Source organism: Aethalodelphis obliquidens, unplaced genomic scaffold, assembly GCF_003676395.1.
Source record: "Aethalodelphis obliquidens isolate GAN/ISIS:26980383/991018 unplaced genomic scaffold, ASM367639v1 scaffold37, whole genome shotgun sequence".
NCBI lineage: Eukaryota > Metazoa > Chordata > Mammalia > Artiodactyla > Delphinidae > Aethalodelphis > Aethalodelphis obliquidens.
This window is the reverse complement of record NW_020837981.1, coordinates 6682921-6701450: the sequence shown is the minus strand read 5'-3', so window position 1 is coordinate 6701450 and position 18530 is coordinate 6682921. Positions and strand designations below refer to the sequence as shown.

Genomic DNA, 18530 nt, shown 5'->3' with positions numbered 1-18530 from the left:
TATATATATATATATATATATATATATATCACAACTCAAGCCAAAATTCACAGTCATTTCTGATGGCAAACCACTAGAATCCGTTCCATTAGGGTCAGGAAGAAGCAAAGAATGCCACTGTAATTTGCTCATCATGCAAGTCTTCATCCCTCCCTGTGTCCATGTCATTAGCCATGTGATTTTGCAGTTTCTCCTCCTAAAGACAGGGTATCTTTCCCACCCCACTGAGGTTTGGTTTGGTCATGTGACGTGTTTTGTTTGGTGGGAAGTGGGCAGAAACGACAGAGTGCCAATTCTGAGGACCGATGTAAGCAGCATCATGTATTTCTATTCACCACTTTTGCATTCCATCATCATCATAGAAAAGGATGCCAGAGTTTGCTAGCTGGTCAAGGAAGATGAAAGATACACAGAGCGGACCTGGACCCACTTGCAGTCTGGAGCCAAACCCAGTCAAGCCCAGCTTGGATCAGCCCCCCTCAATTGACCTGCAGATATACGAACGAGGATAAATTATTATTTTCAACTGAACTTTGAGTGGTTTGCTATGCAGAGTTATTGTAAGCTGATACACCTATTGTCATGACTAATATTAAACATTGTTTTGACCTACTAGCCAATGCAAATAAAGAAGAGAAAGAATTAGGAGGTAGAGCATTGAAAGGACCATACAAAATGATCATCAGTTATTGGTCATCTGATTAGACACTTTTAAAACAAGGAGAAAATCCCAGATTTTTAAAAAAGTGCAAAAAACACTAGAAGATTTTAGTAAGAATCAGTATATTTAAAAATAAATAGCTTTCCTATATAAAATAACCAATTAGAAAATTAAATGAAGAAAAGAGCCCATTTACAGTAATAAAAAGATTTGAAAAACCTAAAAATATGCTGTATACAAAATGAGCCTAATCTATAGGAAAAAAAAATTATCAAACTCTACTGAAAGACATAAAATTAGATTTCAATAAATGAAAACGCACCTTGTTCTCGGATTAGAAGAGACCTGCTGTAAAGATTCCACGTCCCCCTAAATTGATCTATTAGTGTGATCCAAAAGTCCCAACAGCTAGCACCCAGGCGTATGACCTAGACTCTGCCAGGTGATCCCACATGAGACCTGGATTAGGAGAGGGTAATAGGAAAGCAGGTGCCACACATGATCTGAGTTGATGGGGGAGGTGGTGGAGACACCAGGCTTGTGGGTGGGAGAAGCAGGGGGTGGGGGCTCCTGATGACCACCCTCGCCCCCAAGTGCCATCAGGGAGGGCTTCAGATTTGTGCCCAGAGGTGGCAGCAGCAATGGTGTGTTCCCCAGAACAGTCCTCCAGGGAGGCCAGCTTCCTGGCTGCACAGCCACCAGGTCTGATTCTCTGGCCTCCCTGGAGAGTCCCCCAAGAGATTTTAATAAATCCCTTTTCTGCTCCAGTTGGCAGAGTAGGTTTCTTTGTTTGCAATTTCAAATCCTGAACGGTACACAGACTAAATGAATAGAATAGAAGGTCCAGAAATAGACATATATATCTGGAGGGAATATCAGTAATGATAGCATTTATTGAGAACCTACTCTGTGCCAGGCGCTGTTCTACATACTCATAATTATCTCATTAGCCCTTTCAACAACCCTAAATTATTATTTTCATTTACAAATCTGGTAACCAAGATACAGAGAAGTTCCTGCAACTCATATACTATAGTAAAGTTGACATTTTAGTTCATTAGAAGAAGCATCACTCAATAAATAATTTGAGGCTAACCAGCTGGGAAACTAATGTGGATCTCTGTCTCACTCCTTACACTAAAATTAACTCCACATTGATCAAATAGGAAAGAAAAAAAAATTAAGCGATAAAATAAGTAAAGGAAAATATAAGAGTACCTTTCATAACATTAAAGAAGGCCTTTCTAAGACACAAAATTCAGAAGCCATTAAAATACTGATAACATTAGTCACATTAGCATGAAACAATTCTTCCTGGTAAGGAAGAGAAGTGGAGACAAACCCAGATTACAAGAATAGCAGGCCATCTGACAATGGGCTAATATATGTAAAGAGATCTTGTAAATCAATAAGAAAAACAACAACAATCCAATGTAAAGAAAGGGCAAGGGCATTTCAGAGAAAAAAATTCATATATAAATGACTTATAATCCCTCATACTTTTAAACATGGAAAGTAAAATAATGATGTGGTATAATGTTTCACCTATTAAATAGAAAATGGAAAAACTCAATAATGTGTGTCGTTGAAGAAGTCTTGTGGAAATAGGTGTGTGTCCCACTGTTATGGAGTAATTGTCATGTGAGGAAGATTTTCCAATAAATATTTTAAAAATTACCTACATTTTGAACCTGTAAATCTACTTGTAGAACTGTATCCTGTAGACACACTTGTGCATGGACATAAATACATATATAACTAAAGTCTGTGGTAAAGTTGTTTGTAACAGCAAAAGCCTGAAAACAACCTAAATGTCCATCACTAGGGAACTTGGTTAAACAACTAATGATATGCAATAATGATAAGGAATGAGGTGGAGGCATTATCTTTAAGATAAAATTCTTTTTTTTACAAAATCAAGGTGCACAGCACTGTATCAACTAGATGCCATCCACTAGAAATTTCTGTGCTGTTGGAAATGTTCTACATCTGCACTGTCCAGTAGGGTAGCCACGAGCCACATTCAGCTAGTGATGTTGGACGTGCAGCCAGTGTGATTGTGGAACTGAATATCTAATTTTAATTTTAACTTATATCGATCTAAATTTAAATAGTCACATGTGGCTCTGGTGCTCGATAATGCAGGCTGGAAACACATCTGTGCATGTGAACAAAAGTAGCATTTCTGAAAAACTATAGAAGTGGTAACAGTCATTGCCCCTGCCAAGGAGAACAGGGGTGTCAGATATTTCTGAGAAGAAGAGTTCTTTGTCTATTTGTATCTGTAATATCTGAATGGTTTACCATGTGTGCAGTGACCCATTTCATATTGAACTAATTCATCAAAGTCCAAAATGAAAAGTTAGGAAGTTCTTGAGTGAGCTTGGGTTTTTTCCATGCAACAGCAGTCAGAGTGGTGTGGGATAGTGCAGGGAGGGTTCGTGGGCAATCCAGGTCCTGGAGTGAGTCAGTTGTTTGGGTCAGAGGTTGAGAAAAGGGGCCGACTAACCCCAAATGAAGGAATCCTGAGCCGTGGGGAGCATCTTGCTGCCTTGGAAGCCAGCATCCATGAGGAATGGAAGCCACGAGAGGAATGATTGTTGCCAGCAGCCCACATGTAGACACTTGAGTCAAACAATTAAATTATTCCCAAGAGACATGTAAACAGAAGAGTTGAAGAGGAAGGGATAGATTGGATTTGCAGAGACAAAAAAGGCAGAATCAACAGAATCTGGCAGCCAATCTGTTGTGGGCACTGAGAGACAGACACAAGCTTAGGCTAGCTCTTGACTCTTGGCTTGTATGACTGAATTGATATTGTGGCCATTGGGGAAATAAGGTTTCCAGGAGGAGCAGGATTGGGAGGAAGAGATCATACCTTCAGTGTTGGCATGTTGATCCAGCTGGAAATTTCTAGAAGCCTTCAGATATTTAGGTCTGAAGCTCAGCAGGGAGAACTGCGCTAGAGAGAGCCATCGGGCAGATAACCAGATGTGAGTGATCATTGAGGCCAAGAGAACTGTCAGACTCACCCAGAGAGGAGGCGTGCCAGGGGCAGAGCCCATGCGAGCGTTAAGCTAATGCAAAAGGCTCGGGAAGGGGAACCAGCAAAAGACACTGAGGATGAGCACGGAGGGAGAGAGGCAGGAGGGAGAACTGGGGAGAAGGGCCAGGGAGGAGGCGGTCTCAAGAAACAGGAAATGCTGTGCAAGGTCAGATGCCATAGAGGGGTCAGGCAAGATGGGGCACTGAAAAGCCCATGGCACTTGGCAATTAGGAGGTCATGTGGTGACCTCAGTGGGAGCAATTTCAGGGGAGTACAGAGAGGGAACACATGATTTCAGCAGGTTGAAGGGTTAACGGGAGATGAGAGAGTGGAGATCATGAGGGGAGGCTCTTGTTATGTCTGGACACTAGGCTGTGAAAGGAAGGAGACAAAAGGAGCAGTGTCTAGAGGGCAGGCTGACGAGAGGGCTGTTTTTTTTTATGTTTGTTTGTTGCTTTAAGAGAAGGGAGACGGGGTAGGATTACAGATAGTGGCGAAGGACTTCTCAAGAAACCAGGCATAATTAACAAAGCAAGGTCCCTGAGGAGGCAGGGAAAGGTGGGCTCCGTGATGCACGGGAGGTTAAGACCTGATCAGGAGACCTCCTCTGAGAAGGGCAGGAAGGGGGTCCGACACAGAAACGAGAAGGAGGAGTGGGAGGCCAGAAGCCGAGCAAATATTTTTGCATGGTGGCTTCCACATCCTCAGTGACATTGGAGGTGTGATGACGGAGATAGGAGAGGGCAAAGCGTGGTCGTAAGTAGGGTACGGAGGGGTTGAGTCGAGTAAAGATGGCTGGCTTTGCAGAGGGTTCAGCTGAGACTGGGCCATGAACATGGAGGGGTCCAGAGGCTCAGGTGAACGTCTAGAGCGCTCCATCAGTTCACAGCAGCCTAAGGACTTCTGCAGACCCTGTCACATCTGACAGGAGGAGGCCACCCACGGGGGAAGGAGCAGGGGAGAGTGTTGTTCTATGGTGGGGGTCTGGGGCGCACTCTCTACAGTGCAGCTCTGAGCCCCATCAGGCAAATGGGATTAATGTTTTCCACCTCATAGATAAAGCAATTAGCCTAGAACTTGACACCCAGAACTCTCATTAAAGATCGGCTATATCACAATGAATAGTATGGGGTTAAAGATACCAAGGGGCCTGAAGAGAAGGGTGGAAGCAATATTCCAAGGAGTCTAGGTGAGACAGTCCAGTGAAGGCAAGGATCAGAAAACCATGTCCTGAGACCAAACCCAACCCACTGCCTGCTTGGTAAATAAAGTTTTATTAGACGCAACCATGTCCATTCTTTATGCAGCATCTCTGGCTGCTTTTGTGTTACAAGGGCAGAGTTGAGTAGTTACAACAGAGACTGTATAGCCCACAAAGCCTAAAATACTATCTGACCCTTTAAGAAAGAATTTGCAACTCTGGGCTAGAGGATAGGAGGGCTGGAGAGAGTCAAGCTAACTAACTAATATAAAATAAAAACAGGAGTAGAGGGTGAAAAGATCTGGAGAGATGGGAGGTTGAAGTCAGAGAATAAGACTAGGGATGAGGGATCCGGATGTGGAGCCTGCCCTGCAGTGGGCAAGGAGGAGTGGGTGCCTATGGCCGAGGCTGGATGAGGGCTTTGGAACTCAGGAGATTGACCCGGGAAGTATCAGGCTCTCATGATAAATTGAGAATCAATGGCTTGGTGGGTCATTAGATAGAATTACCCATGTGGATGCGGGTAAGATGAAGAACATCAAGGCTTTCAGTCACAAAACACGGTGCCCGGGAAGTCACCAGAAAACGCCTCCCCAAAAGCCATTTTCCACTTCTTTGCTATCAAAACTTCGATCTTGTTCAGAATGACAGTGTGCCCTACCCCTAGAGATGAATCATGGTTTGTCCGGACCAATCAAGTATTGACATTCCCTTCTGGCTGATGTTTACTTTCCCAGACTACCTTGCAACTAGAAGTGGTCCCATGATGAGTTCCAGCCAATGGGACATCTCAGAAAGTCAGCTTGGGGCTTCTGGGAAAGCTTGCTTTTTTTTTTTTTTTTTTTTTTGTGGTACGCGGGCCTCTCACTATTGTGGCCTCTCCCGTTGCGGAGCACAGGCTCTGGATGTGCAGGCTCAGTGGCCATGGCTCACGGGCCCAGCCGCTCCACGGCATGTGGGATCTTCCCGGACCGGGACACGAACCCATGTCCCCTGCATTGGCAAGCGGACTCTCAACCACTGCGCCACCAGGGAAGCCCAAGCTTTCATTTTTTGATGACAGAGAGATTTGCTAGTGCTGCCCTTCTCCCTTTTTTGCCTTGAGCACAGAGCTGATGCTTGGGGCTGTGGCAGCAATTTTGCGACCATGAAGCAATAAATACAAGGGCATACATGCAGCATGCTGAGGATGTTGGAGCAGAAAGAGAGCCTGGCCCTTGACTCCATCATTAAACCCCTGCCCACCTCTAGACTTTGTGAGTGAGATGAGGGAATGACTTTATTGCTGAAAAAAAAAAATGTTTTCTTTTTTAATTAAAGGAAGGAAGTTCAGAGGTAGTAGCTGGGAGCTGGAAGAATGGCATGTGGGGTTGGAGGGAGAGGAAGCAGGCAGGGGGCTGCTTTGAGCAGAGAATGTGTGAGTACAGATGGGATTGGGAAATGGGTGGTTAAGAACAGACAGGAAGAGGCTTTGGACGTTGGGTTTTGAGGAGTTTTGGTTTCTTCTGCAGACCACGGGAAAAGATCACTAAAATTTCTTTAAAATCATATAGATCATAAGCTTGATGTAATTGATATTTGCCAAACTTTGTGCCTTCTTCAAATGTCCTTGAGACATTTACTTTTCTGCCTTTTCTTGAAAAGAAAAAAATGGCAATGGATTTGCATTATTGTAACAGTTTTTTTTTTTCTAATTATAAAAGTGAAATATATTTAGACACTTTACAAAGCAGATAAGAAAATAGGAGAAAACATTTTGGGTGTTTGACCTGAGGGTGGATGGAGATTGAGACAGGAAACAAGAAGATTCATTGTAACTCACCTTCCCTGGGCCTCAGTTTTCCCACCTGGAAAATGAGCAGATAGGCCTGCAGCTAGGGAAGTCTCCACCCAGCCTGATAGCCCAGGGTTGCTCGATGCTGTAGCGTGTTAACACACACACTACAGACGCCCTGGGTCATGGTGAGAGCCATGGTTAATACCCAGGAAGCTTGTCCATCCATCTTCTATGGGTTCACACACAGTGGCCATTTAACTCTCACTTTACAGATGTAAACTGTGGGCTTGGAGGAGATAAGGTGATGACCACAGCCCTAGAGCTGTCCCGTCTCAGAGGTCAGAATCACGTCCAGTGCTCACTTCTACTCCCCAGAACCGACACCCTCTCTCCCGGACCTGGACCTCACTTCCTTCAATCGCTCAGCAGTCCATTCCCCACAAGCTCGGGAACGGCGGTGGACTGGGATGAGGGCGGGTCCGGAGGGCTGGCACGTCACTCAGCAGGACCAGCTCAGAGAGCACCAAGGTTCCTCCACCTCATGCTGGCAAGGTGATGACCACCTGGTTCTGCTGCGTGTGTCTGATGCCTGAAACGGCCAACTTGGTCCACCAGGGTACCGCCGGGGACCAAAGAATACAGGGAATAACTTCGAGTTTATGTGTCTGGTGTTGAAAATCAATAATTTCCCTCCTCGGGAGGCACACTCAGGGGCAAAACAGAGCAAATCGCTTACTGGCTTCTGCGTGCGCACGGGCAGATGATGAAGCAGCCGAGGAACCAGTCATACATCGTAATAAAGTACCCTTCACCTCTGTCTCTGCATCAGCGAGCGTGCACCCCACCCCACATCGACCAGGAGCCATTAACCCCCACAGTGCTGGGCCGTCACTCACCCCTAATCCCCAGGAGCAGCTTTGGCATGGAGGCTGCCGGGGGCTTCCCCAGGAGGAAGGCATTCAGAAATATAAGCGTGAGCCTCCCAACGTCCTCCGAAGGTGGATAAGTTTAGAGGCTCTGTCTGGCTTTCGAGGGAGGCGGGCTGTCAGTGGGCTAATGCCAAGTAAACAAGCTGCTGCAGTTTACCCCCCACTGTCACCCCCCCCGGGCGCCGCGTCCTGGCTCATCTATTCTAGGGCACTTTGCTCCCCCGTAGAACATTCCATCCCTATCCATAGAACAAGAGCATGTCTGAAGAAGAAGAATTCTGTGGCAGCGGCAAAACTGCTTGGGAATTCGGCACTCACCACTGGAACCATCCTCAGCATTTGCCACATACTGGCCCTTTGGACGCTTACAGTAACCTCGTGGGAGACATGCTATTATTACACCATTATAAAGATAAGGAAACTGAGGTCCAAGAGGGAGAAGGAGGAGGTCAAGCAACTTGCATGTCTCACATGTGGTGACGCTGGGATTGGAGCTCAGGCCTCAGCTCAGACCCTGAGCTCTTGACTACTCTATTGTTTCACCCATCCCTGTGGTCCCTCCACCTTTGCCTCATTTTACAGTTGAGGAAACTGAGACCCAAGAATCAGCAGAGATTGGTCCAAGGTTCCATAGCCAGGCAGCCCGGGATGAGGCCCAGATCACAGGCTCCCATCTGAGGCTCTTCCATGGCTCCGTGATGCCACTTGCTTTCCTCTAGGTTCTTGCCTTAGAGCAGCAAAACCAGGCAGATTTGGAGTTAAAATCCAGGCCTTCTCAGAGCCCCAGGGCCTCCAAACTTCCATCAGTCTCAGAGGAGCTGGCATCCTTGGACCTCCAGCTTCACAAAATGTTAGTAACAAGTGTGCACGCACTTCACCGTTTACAAAGCTCTCTAATCACCATACACCACTTAATCCTCATGAAAAAACACTGTAAAAGAAGTCTGACCATGGTCTTCACTTCACAGACAAGGAAACAGAGATCTTCTCTGTGGGACAAGGACTGGCGTATCCCCAGCATGGCCCAAAGGTGCGCCATGTGCCACCCCATGGACCTTCTGCCAGCAACTCTGTCCCTAATCAGCCTTGAGAAATTGCTGTCATTCTTCCTTACAACTTTATGAGGCCTTCTTATAGCTCAGACGTCCCCTGGCCTCAAGCAAGAGGATGAGGAGACCCAAGTCATTGTCTAAACCAGCAGAGCTTGCTCTTGGCACCCTCTGCTCACCCTTCCTGAATCCTGGGAGTCCTTGGATAGCTCCCTGAGCTCAGAGATCAGGTTTCGTACTTACCTGTATCCCCAGAGCATTTATCACAGGGCTTGCTAGTTAACATAAACAGAGAGAAAGGGATGGAGGAGAGGAGGAAAAGTCCTTTCATACAACATTCACTGATTCAGACCAGCCACCCCAAGCTGGTATACATGGGTGGAATTTTTATTTATAATTATAATGTCACTAAGCAGCTGTGTGACCTCCTGCAGGTATATTAACCTCTCTGGGCCCCAACATCTCCATCCATAAAGGAAAGTAGGAAGATGGGATCTCAGATGGAGGCTATGTGGCATGTGCTTCCACCTCCCCCTACAAGACCACAGATATCCCAAATCAATCCCAGCATGTTTCCCATGTGTTAAGGGGTGGGGATGGGGATGACGTTTCTTAGGAATCTGAACTAGACAAATGTACTTTTTCTTTTTGGTTCCCAGCCTCCAAACCCGATTTCTATTTGAGAGAGGCCCAAAGTATGTGGGGTGCAGGGGTTCAAAATCCCTCATATTGTCCAGGAAGTGGACATTTCTTTTCTCAGCTTCCAGGACAGGAGAATGGGGTTTAGAATTGGCCAACAGGATGGTCCCACTCAGGACTCTGAGCATAAAGCAGGTGACACAAAGACACAGGCATAGTTAAAAGTTTCTCAAGGGATGGTATGGTGACAGCAGTGGCCAGGCCAGGGGCAGCATTGCAAACACCCTTCCTGCTGTGTGAGCTGACTGTGCTTTGGGCCGCCAGCTTGGCTCCCGTCTATTTTGCAACAATCGAGGGGAGGCCGTGTGGTCCAGTGGTTAAGGCTATATCTTTGAAGTCAGGTAGATATAGGTCTGAATTCTGTTTGTGCCGTTTATGAGCAACAGAGCTGTAGGTAAGTAATGTACCCTCAGGGAAAACTATTCTCTCTTCCGTAAGGCAGACACAATAGCAAGTACTTCATAAGGGTGGTTGTAGGGCTCACATAAGGGAACGTGAGTGGTGTTCCTAGCCCGGCGCCCCAGAGGGGCTGAATCAGTAGAGGTTACATTAACAATGAATAAGGAAGAGGAGAACTTTGAGGACCAGTTTCCAAAATGGGGGACTGAAGCCAGGGCAGGTGCACCTAGCTGCGAGCAGCCTGAACAGCTGTCCTGATGCAGAGCAGCTGGGGAGGGCCCATCACGATGGGTGCTCCAGGCAGGGAACTGGCCTTCTCGGGGAGAACCGACCTTTCTCTCTGATGCTACTTAAACCTGAATCATCGAGTGCTTTGCCCTTGGAGGAAGCTCAGAGGTGCAATAGGCTGGTGCCTGCGTGAGCACAGAGGCGACCCCTCTGTGAGTTAGAGGACCAGCCTCTGCTAATGCCAATTCCCCCAGATGGAGCACAGGGCCGGCTCCTGATCCCAGGGTGTGCCAGCCTGGGCAAGCAGGCGTGCCAAGAGCCTGCTTTTCCGAGGTGTGTGCCAGCGTCGGGGGCCAGATGCTCCCTCCCAGGCCTTCCATCAGCAATGGCATCTGCTCTTCTCCCAGGCTGGTCCAGCTGCCACCCAGGTGGGAGGCTCATTTTTCAACCCAGACCCTTCTTTCTGCCACCACGCCCACCCCGGGCATTCCCTTGGAGTCCCAGATCGCTGTCCTTCCTTGGGTCAGTGTGGCCTCTAGCTGCAATGTCCACTTTCTGCCAGTCTCTGTTTCCGACTGTGATTTAATTGGGAGCCTGGAAAACCCTGATTGTTCGATAATTGTAAGGCAGAGAAATTACCAGGGCATCAAAGGTTGCTCCAGTTGCTATATTAATTGTCCTTTGTTATCTCTCCATATAAAAGACCACTTGATAGAGACAAAAGCCAGCTGGCTTTAATTCCACAGCCTTCTGACAAGAGGATGAGAGGCCATTGTTGGCTCCCATCCGTTTCTTCCCAGATAGAAACCTTTGCTACTCCCTGCCCAGCACGGCCCCAGCAGGCCATACCCCGACCCGAGACCAAGAGCGAGGCCCAGCACCCTCCGCCCACAACCGGGCCCAGACCCTGGCTGTCTCCTGGCCCAGTGGCTCACAGAGGCGAAAAGCCCCGATTCTTCGCTGCGTGTTTCGATGTGCTTTATCTCGAGTGCTGGTGTGTAAGTGCACGTGGGGACACTGCAGGATGAATAGCTAGCGTTGACTGAGGGCTTCCTACCTGCCAGGTGCCACGCGACCGCTTTACATGCCTTTCTTGGCAACAGGAGTTACACATGTTATTTTTCTCTTCATTTTGCAGACGGGGCTCAAAGGGGTTAAGCTACTTGCCCAGGGTCCCATAGCAATGGCTTGCTAGAACCAGGATCAAACTCCAGGTGCTCGAACGGAGCCCTGAGTCCCTCTGCAGCGCTGTTCTCTGAGTACCCTTGCGGGGTGTGTGTGGGTGCGTGTGAGTGAGGGTGCGAGAACGTGTATGAGTGTCTGTGAATGTGTTGGGGGTGCAAATAAAGGACAGTATCTAAGCAGTGGGTCCAGTAGAAGAGGACCAAGCAAAAGGCATGAATGAGGAGATTGTCAAAGCATATTGGCACGTTTGATTTGTTTATTTTTAAAGGCCCAGCCACGCCTTGCTTAAAACCATTGGAATCTAGCAGTAAACAGACTCGTGTTTGAATGTTGAGCATCTACTTGTGCTGGGCCCCGTGCCCTCAGCTGTAAGTGGCCTGGAGAGGAGTCAACCACGTGTCTGCCCCCTGGGCTCCCTGCCCGGTTCCCAGCCACAGATATAGGGATGGGCTTCCACCGCCTCTGCTTCTGCTGGGAGGACCTGGGAAGGCTGTCTGGAGTTGCCTTAAAGCCATTCATTTTTTCAAGCCGTTTGCCAGTTACCTCAAACATCACCTGGCCGGCCAAGATCTAGACTTATTCAACAGTTGATTATCCTTGGAACCAACAAGGCTGTGTATCACTAATTCACAATTTGGCTGTGGTTCTGCAACTGCAGCTACATTCGTGAATAAAAAGAATGGGGTGTAGAGCTCTGTCATGGCCAGGCCTGATGGGGCATTAGCTGTGACTTCACGACAGCCCTCCCGAAAGAGATCCCGATCCTGTGTGACAGACTGGGACACTGTAGCCCAGGAGGTCAACGTGATCTTCCCCAGTCATACAGCTCATAAAGGGTAAACCATGGCAGGAGTCAGACTACCATCCAACGGCGACTCTGCACCATCATAAGTTGCTCCATCTTTACCAACAACCCATAGATTATTTACAAGTCGTGGGTTTCAAATAAGAAAACCCGGAGGAAGTAAACACCAGCGCCTGGAGCCAGGTTCAGTCCAGACGCTCTGGATAGTTCCCAGGCCCTCTTACCAGCCCCTGACCAGGGCACAGACCATGGGAGAGAAAGCTGAGGGCAGTAGCTCACTGGCAGCTATTCCAAATCTATAGGTGAGTCTGCAGTTTACGGCTAAGCCAGGAGTAGCCTGGGTCCTATTTCCATCTCCCCAGGTCCGTCCTAAACCAACCAGTGGCCAAAGATGATCAGGATGTCTCAGGAGCGTAGGAATGATGTAGAAAATAAGGGATAGGGCATCTAAGCCTTCAGGGGCAAATGCCTTTCTAAACTTAGGGCTAGAAATGGTCTCCCCTGTTGAGCTGGGTGATTCCTACCACTAAGTAACCTGTTCTGATTTCATCCTGGTTTCCTGGAAACTGAAAAAGAAGAGTTACCTTCAGTTGTTACAATTCATCTCAGCACATAATTCATGATCTAGTTTTATTCTTCTACTCTCTCCTCATTCATTATTCCACCCTATGGAGGAGATATTATTATGCCCATTTTACAGATGAGAAAACTGAGACTTCAAGAAGTGAAATGATAATGCCCTGGTTGTATCTGACCCAGTCTCTCTGGTCATCAAGCCCTCCTAGGATTTTCCTTCCCACTGGAATCAAATCTGACCTCTCATCCTAGTCTGTGATTGGCAGCCCCCAAGTTCTCCACACCATCTCCCATCTTGTTTGCCCCTCTCACTCACCATGCTTCAGCCACACCAGCCCTATTCTGATCCTGAACCTACCAGACTTATCCTCGGCCCCGGCCTCTGCACCGCTCCTTCCTCCTCTGGAAACGCTCTCCCTCTGGAGCTTTGCATGGCTGGCTCTTATTCGTCATCTAAGTCTCAATTTAAATGTCACTTCCTCAAAGAAGTTCTTGACCACGCTACCTACACTGGCCTCTGGTCGCTCCCGGTCATATTTTCATCCTAGCTTTGCTCTCTCCTGCCCAGTAATAAACACCTCCTGTGTATTTGTGCAATGGGGTGTACCCACCACTAGAGTATAAGCTCCATGAGGGCAGACGGGGTGAGGCACCTAATAGGAGCTCAACCAAGTTTTGGTGAGTGAATTAATCAATGAATGAATAACTCACTGGGATTCAAATCCCTTGCGTGGAACTCTCTACCCCTCAGCCCATATGACGCCCAGGCAGGGAATATGCTTCTTCTAATTTCACAAGGAACGTGCAGGGGTCTGTGTCCAAACCTCCCAGCTCTGAACCAGGCAGCAGATAATAAGGGGGACCGGGATGTCTTCTGGGGGTCCCAGGACAGCTCCCAGCATCGGGTTTGGGCATGTCCAGCTACGAGGAAGCAGCACTCTGCCAGGAGAACTGGTCCGGCCCAGTCCAGCAGGCACTGGTATGGCTGGAGGTCCCCAGTGAAGGCTCGGTTAGCAGGCCTAGTGAGCAGCAGTGATGGTTGCGTCAAAAAATGCAGGAAGGAACTGCACCCTTAGCAACTCCCAAAACACCAAGGAAGGGAAGTTTGCAGGACTCTGAAGTTCCCGCAGCAGCAGATGGACTCAGCATGTGAGACACAGGTGCTCACACCCGGACGAGAACCAGCACGGGAAGACCAGGCCGCTTGGGGTCAGGCCTGACTCTGAGGCCCCAGCCGGCCCTGGGGGCATGTTCCCTTAGACACTTAATACGTGAGGTCACCAAAAGCTGTCAGGGCTGAGACAGGAGTTCTGAAGTCAAAAGTAGCCCAACCGGAGTGCAGAGGGCACCAGAGCCTGAGAGGCGAACACCGGCCAGGCCAGAGCCCCATGCCTGGTCCATATCAGAGGAAATAGCCAATCAAGGTGAGAGCCAACCAAGGAGTCAGGGTCATGGGCAAATCGACGTGCAGTCAGGGAAGGAGCCCCAAGGCTCAAGGGTGGGCCAAGGCTGCCAGGTGTTTTGGGCTATTACCTGGTGAAGGTGGTCAGAGCCTCCTCGGAAGGTCCAGCCTCCAGGGGTCGCGGCCTCCACCAGGCCTCTGAGGTGGGCATCTGACAGGCCGATGCGGGGAGCAGGCGTGGGCGGAAGTCCGTTTGAACTCCCTCAGCCCTGTATCTGAGGAGGGAATTAAACCGTTCTGTTCTACTGTGGCGTTTCATTGACTTCTGGCAAAACACGATGTCCTGCTTCAAAGGAAAGGAAACACACAGGCTTAGGAGGCTCGTTGGACATCAAAGAGCTATTAGAGAACAGCATCCTGATGAGCTAATTGCAAATGCAGCCCGAGCAGACGGAGCACATTTGCCCAGGAACATATGGGCTCACACATCCAGGGAGAGGGTGCTGGGGACAAGATGTATGTGGGGCTTTGCTGAACCCAACGTGTTTGCAAAATAATTCAAGACATTGCCTCAGCCTGGGCTATTCTCCCCTCTGCATTCCATCAAGCCGGGTGGGGGTGGGGAGAAGGAAGCTTGGTGCCTCTGGAAAAGGAGGCCCCAGGGAGCAAGTAAGCAGGACCGGGCCCAAACAAACCGGAACATTCCCTGCAGAGCCAGGGAGACACGTGGGTGGAGAGAGCCTTCTCTTGACTCCCAGACGCCCCTCCAGACTGTGTGCCCCAGACCAAGTGCAGAGGGCCAGGGGCAGCAGTGGGTTATTCTCCTCCTGGACCTCCCCGGCCTCACCCATCCAGTCGGGGTACGGAGCCCCAGCACTTTCAGCCCTGAAAAGGTTGCAGGCGTCTCCTTCAGCTCCATCATTACAACATGTCTGGAGACCACACGGTCCGGGTCGTCTACCCCAGGGCTCCCTGGGGTCAGACCAGTTGTGTGGGCAGGGCCCCAGACCCTCAGCCTTCACAAAAAGCTGAGTGACTTTGCTTCCATCTGGTTTATATCAATGCATCAGGATAGGACATAAGATTCTCCTCGAAGAAAAGGGAGATCCAGATTATTAATAAAAACTACTTCTCTGGAACAACGATTTCATCTTACCAGTTGAGGAAACTGAGGCCGAGGGGGCCATGACTACCCAGGGCACACAGTGAATCAAAGGTGAGACCAAAGCTAGAACCCAGGACCCTGGCTCCAGGCCAGTTTTCTGGCCACCCCGCCAGGTGGCCCACATCCTGTCAGGTTCAATTCTAGACAAGTGTCCAGGCCCACAGCCAGGCCCCAGCCTCCCCGGGGCCCCTGAACACATAAGCTCTCCTCAGCCCTCGGGGTGGGGGGAGCATTCCTCAGCAGGATCTGTGCCTCAGCAGTCAGGAGGACACCTCCGTGTCACCCTCCCACCCTCCAGGCTGAGCCGATAAAGGGTAGAGGCAGCCGGGAGGCCAGAGGGAGCTTCCAAAGTAGAAGGCAGGGAGACAAGGGGGAGAAGCCAGCGTGTGAAACCGACATTGACTCTGCTGCGTCTGCTAAGACAACGAGCTGGGGGCCAGCAGTGGGGAGGGAGAAAATTAAAGAGATTGTATGGGGCCTTGGAGGTGGCCTGTTCATTGTACAGTTGCGAAATCCAAGACTCAGAGGCCGGAGGGGGAGGTTGGGGGCTGGGGGGTGGGAGGCATGCCCAGCATTCCCAGCAAGGTCGTAGCTGAGTCCTGCCCTGGGTAAAGCAGTACAAAGGCATTGGGCACCTGGAAGAAAATCTAAACCCGTATGCAAGGCTGAGTCTACCCAGCCTGGGTTTCCAGCCTGGGTTTCCAGCCTCCTCTGCTCCCCCTCCCTCCTCACTCCCAGCTCTTAGATACAGCATCCTCGCCTCTTTCTTCACTGCTCTTATTATAGTCTTAAGTGATGAACGAGTTTGGGTGATTCTTGTATTAATTTTCGTCTCCCCCTGCCCCAGACGAAAAACTCCATGAAGGCAGGAGTTGGTATGCTTTGCTCACCTCTGAGTCCTCAGTGCTCAAAATATATTTGATGAATGAATGAATGAATATATCATGGCTCTTTCTGACTTCAAAACCTGCCATGGCTCCTCCCGACCCCTATGATTTCACTGGTAAGCCCTTTACCCAGTACTGAGGTCATTTATGATCTGATCCAATTTCCTTTCTGGTCTCATCTCCCACCATGATTCTCTTCATACATATCTCCACCCCACACAATACAACGGCTCCGGACAAAGCCCACTACTACTCCAGAAGACCCTGCCTTCACATGCCTTGATAGCTTCAGGCCTAAAATACTCCTCCTACTTGTCTTTATCTAGATGACAGGATCCTACTGATTCTTCTATACCCAGCTCAAACGTCCCCTCCTTTCTCCATGGTGAGCTGTCTCCGTCCGGGCCCTAGGCAGCATAGGTGGCTCCCTCCTTGGTAGGCAGCCCTTGAATATGGTGCAACAACCAGGATACTACACAGGCATATAAGATAAGGATTGGTTTCCATCCAATTCTACCATAAGAGACTAGGCCTACCATAGGACAGGAAGTATGGCTTACCTACCTCTGTGTCCCAACACCTGGAGTTTAACCAATTGGAGGGCACAGGGCCCTTGACCCCTAACCCAGCTGGTGCTCTTTCCACCACACATAGATCTATTTCACATCATTCCATTCCGTTTCAATATCCTCCCCCCCTTCTCTTTCTCTCTCTCTCTCTTTCTCAAAAACCCACATCATCTGGAACCTTCTCTTGGCTTCCCTCTTGCCTACCATCCTTCCGGTCATTGCTATTCCTCAGCAAGGAGGGTCCAGGAGGGAAGCTCAGGTGATGCCCGGAGTGGCAGGCTGGTATCTTTGGGTTCAGGCCGGTTCTCAGACCCTCCAATGCCCGGTGGCCTCACCTAGAGACGAGGCCTCCAGTAGTCTAGACCAATACCTGAAAATTTTAAAAGCATCACACAACTCTATTTGTCCCGTGCAATGCTTTTTAAGATCAGTACATTTTATAGACAAATATGGATTTCCAGTTCCTCCTGAAAACTTAAAAGATCAAACCTTCCTGGCACTTCCTCACAACACATCAACAGGGAGGAAATAATAGCAGCTTCCCATTTAGACAGAGCCTATGCTCCCTAGTTTGCCATAGACTCCACTACTCGCTGTTGCCCATCAAACCCCCCTGCTTCGCTAATGACCAAAACCTGCCTGGCCTGTTTAGGCATTTGGGTTTGTGGTCTAGAGGAAGTTTGGGAGACTTTCTTAGCTCCTAAATCAGAGATCATTCCTCCGGCCCAATGCCTCCCCTCTCATTTGTTCCAGATCTCTCTCTCTCTCTCTCTCTCTCTCTCACACACACACACACACACACACACACACACACACACACACTGACTCTAAACCCATAAGGGTGCAGTGGAACCCATAAGCCCAACTGCTGAGTCTGTGGACACAAGTGTCTCACTAGGGAGTATGGGGAAGTAAAACACTCCAGGGAAGGGGAGGGGAAGAGCATAAACATGGGTGTGGAGACATATTACATTCCAAGGTGGCTGCCTGTTTTACATTCCACCAGCAATGAAGAAGAGTTCCTATTTCTCCACATCCTCAACACTTGTTATTTTGTCTTTTTGATTATCACCATCCTAGTTGATATGAAGTAGTATCTCATTAGGATTTTGATTTGCATTTCCCTAATGACTAAAAACGTTGAACATCTTCATGTGTTTATTGGCTGCTTATATACCTTCTTTAAAGAAATGTCCATTAAGATTTTTTTGCCCATTTGAAATTGAGTTATCTTATTATTGGGTTGTAAGACTTGTTTATATACTCTGATTACAAGTCCCTCATCATGATCCGCAAGTATCTTTCCCATTTTGTGAGTTGTCTTTTCACATTCTTGATGGTATCATTGCAGCACAAGTTTTAATTTTCATGAAATACAATTTATCTAATTGTGGGGGGCGTGGTCACTTATGCCTTTGGTGTCGTATCTAAGGAACCATTGCCAAATCCAAGGTCATGAAGGTCCATACCTACCTTTTCTTCTAAGACTTCTATAGTTTTAGCTCTTAGATTTGGTCACTGATCTATTTTGACTTAAGTTTTATATGTCGTATGAGGTAGGGGTCCAAATTCATTCTTTTGCTTGTGGATATCCAGTTGTTCCATCACCATTTGTTGAAAAGACTACCCTTTCCCCATCTTATTATCTTGGCACCCTAGTTGAAAATGGCACTCTTGACTATGAACATGAGGGCTTATTTGTGGACTCTCAGTTCTATCCCATTGATCTATATGTCTATCCTTGTGCCACTACCACATTGTTTTAATTACTATAGTTTTGTAGTAACTTTTGAAATCAGGAAGTGTGTGTCCTGTGACTTTGTTCTCCTTCAAGATTGCTTTGGCTCTTTTGGGTCTCTTGACCCAGATGAATTTAATATCAGCTTGTCGATGTCTAGGTCTAGCCATTTTTTGCCACGGGGGAACATGAACCTTTTTTTAATAAGTCTTTG

The 18530-nt window shown here is 48.3% G+C and overlaps 1 long non-coding RNA gene across 4 annotated transcripts in view; it reads right to left on the bottom strand.

Annotated features, from left to right (window-relative positions):
* The window catches only part of LOC113632546 (uncharacterized), a 211382-nt gene that overhangs the window by 18262 nt on the left and 174590 nt on the right, over window positions 1-18530 (bottom strand). For all 4 annotated transcript variants that reach the window (XR_003437855.1, XR_003437857.1, XR_003437856.1 and 1 more), the window contains exon 3: window positions 14089-14226. This is a non-coding gene — a long non-coding RNA (uncharacterized LOC113632546). The remainder of the gene's footprint in view (window positions 1-14088; window positions 14227-18530) is intronic.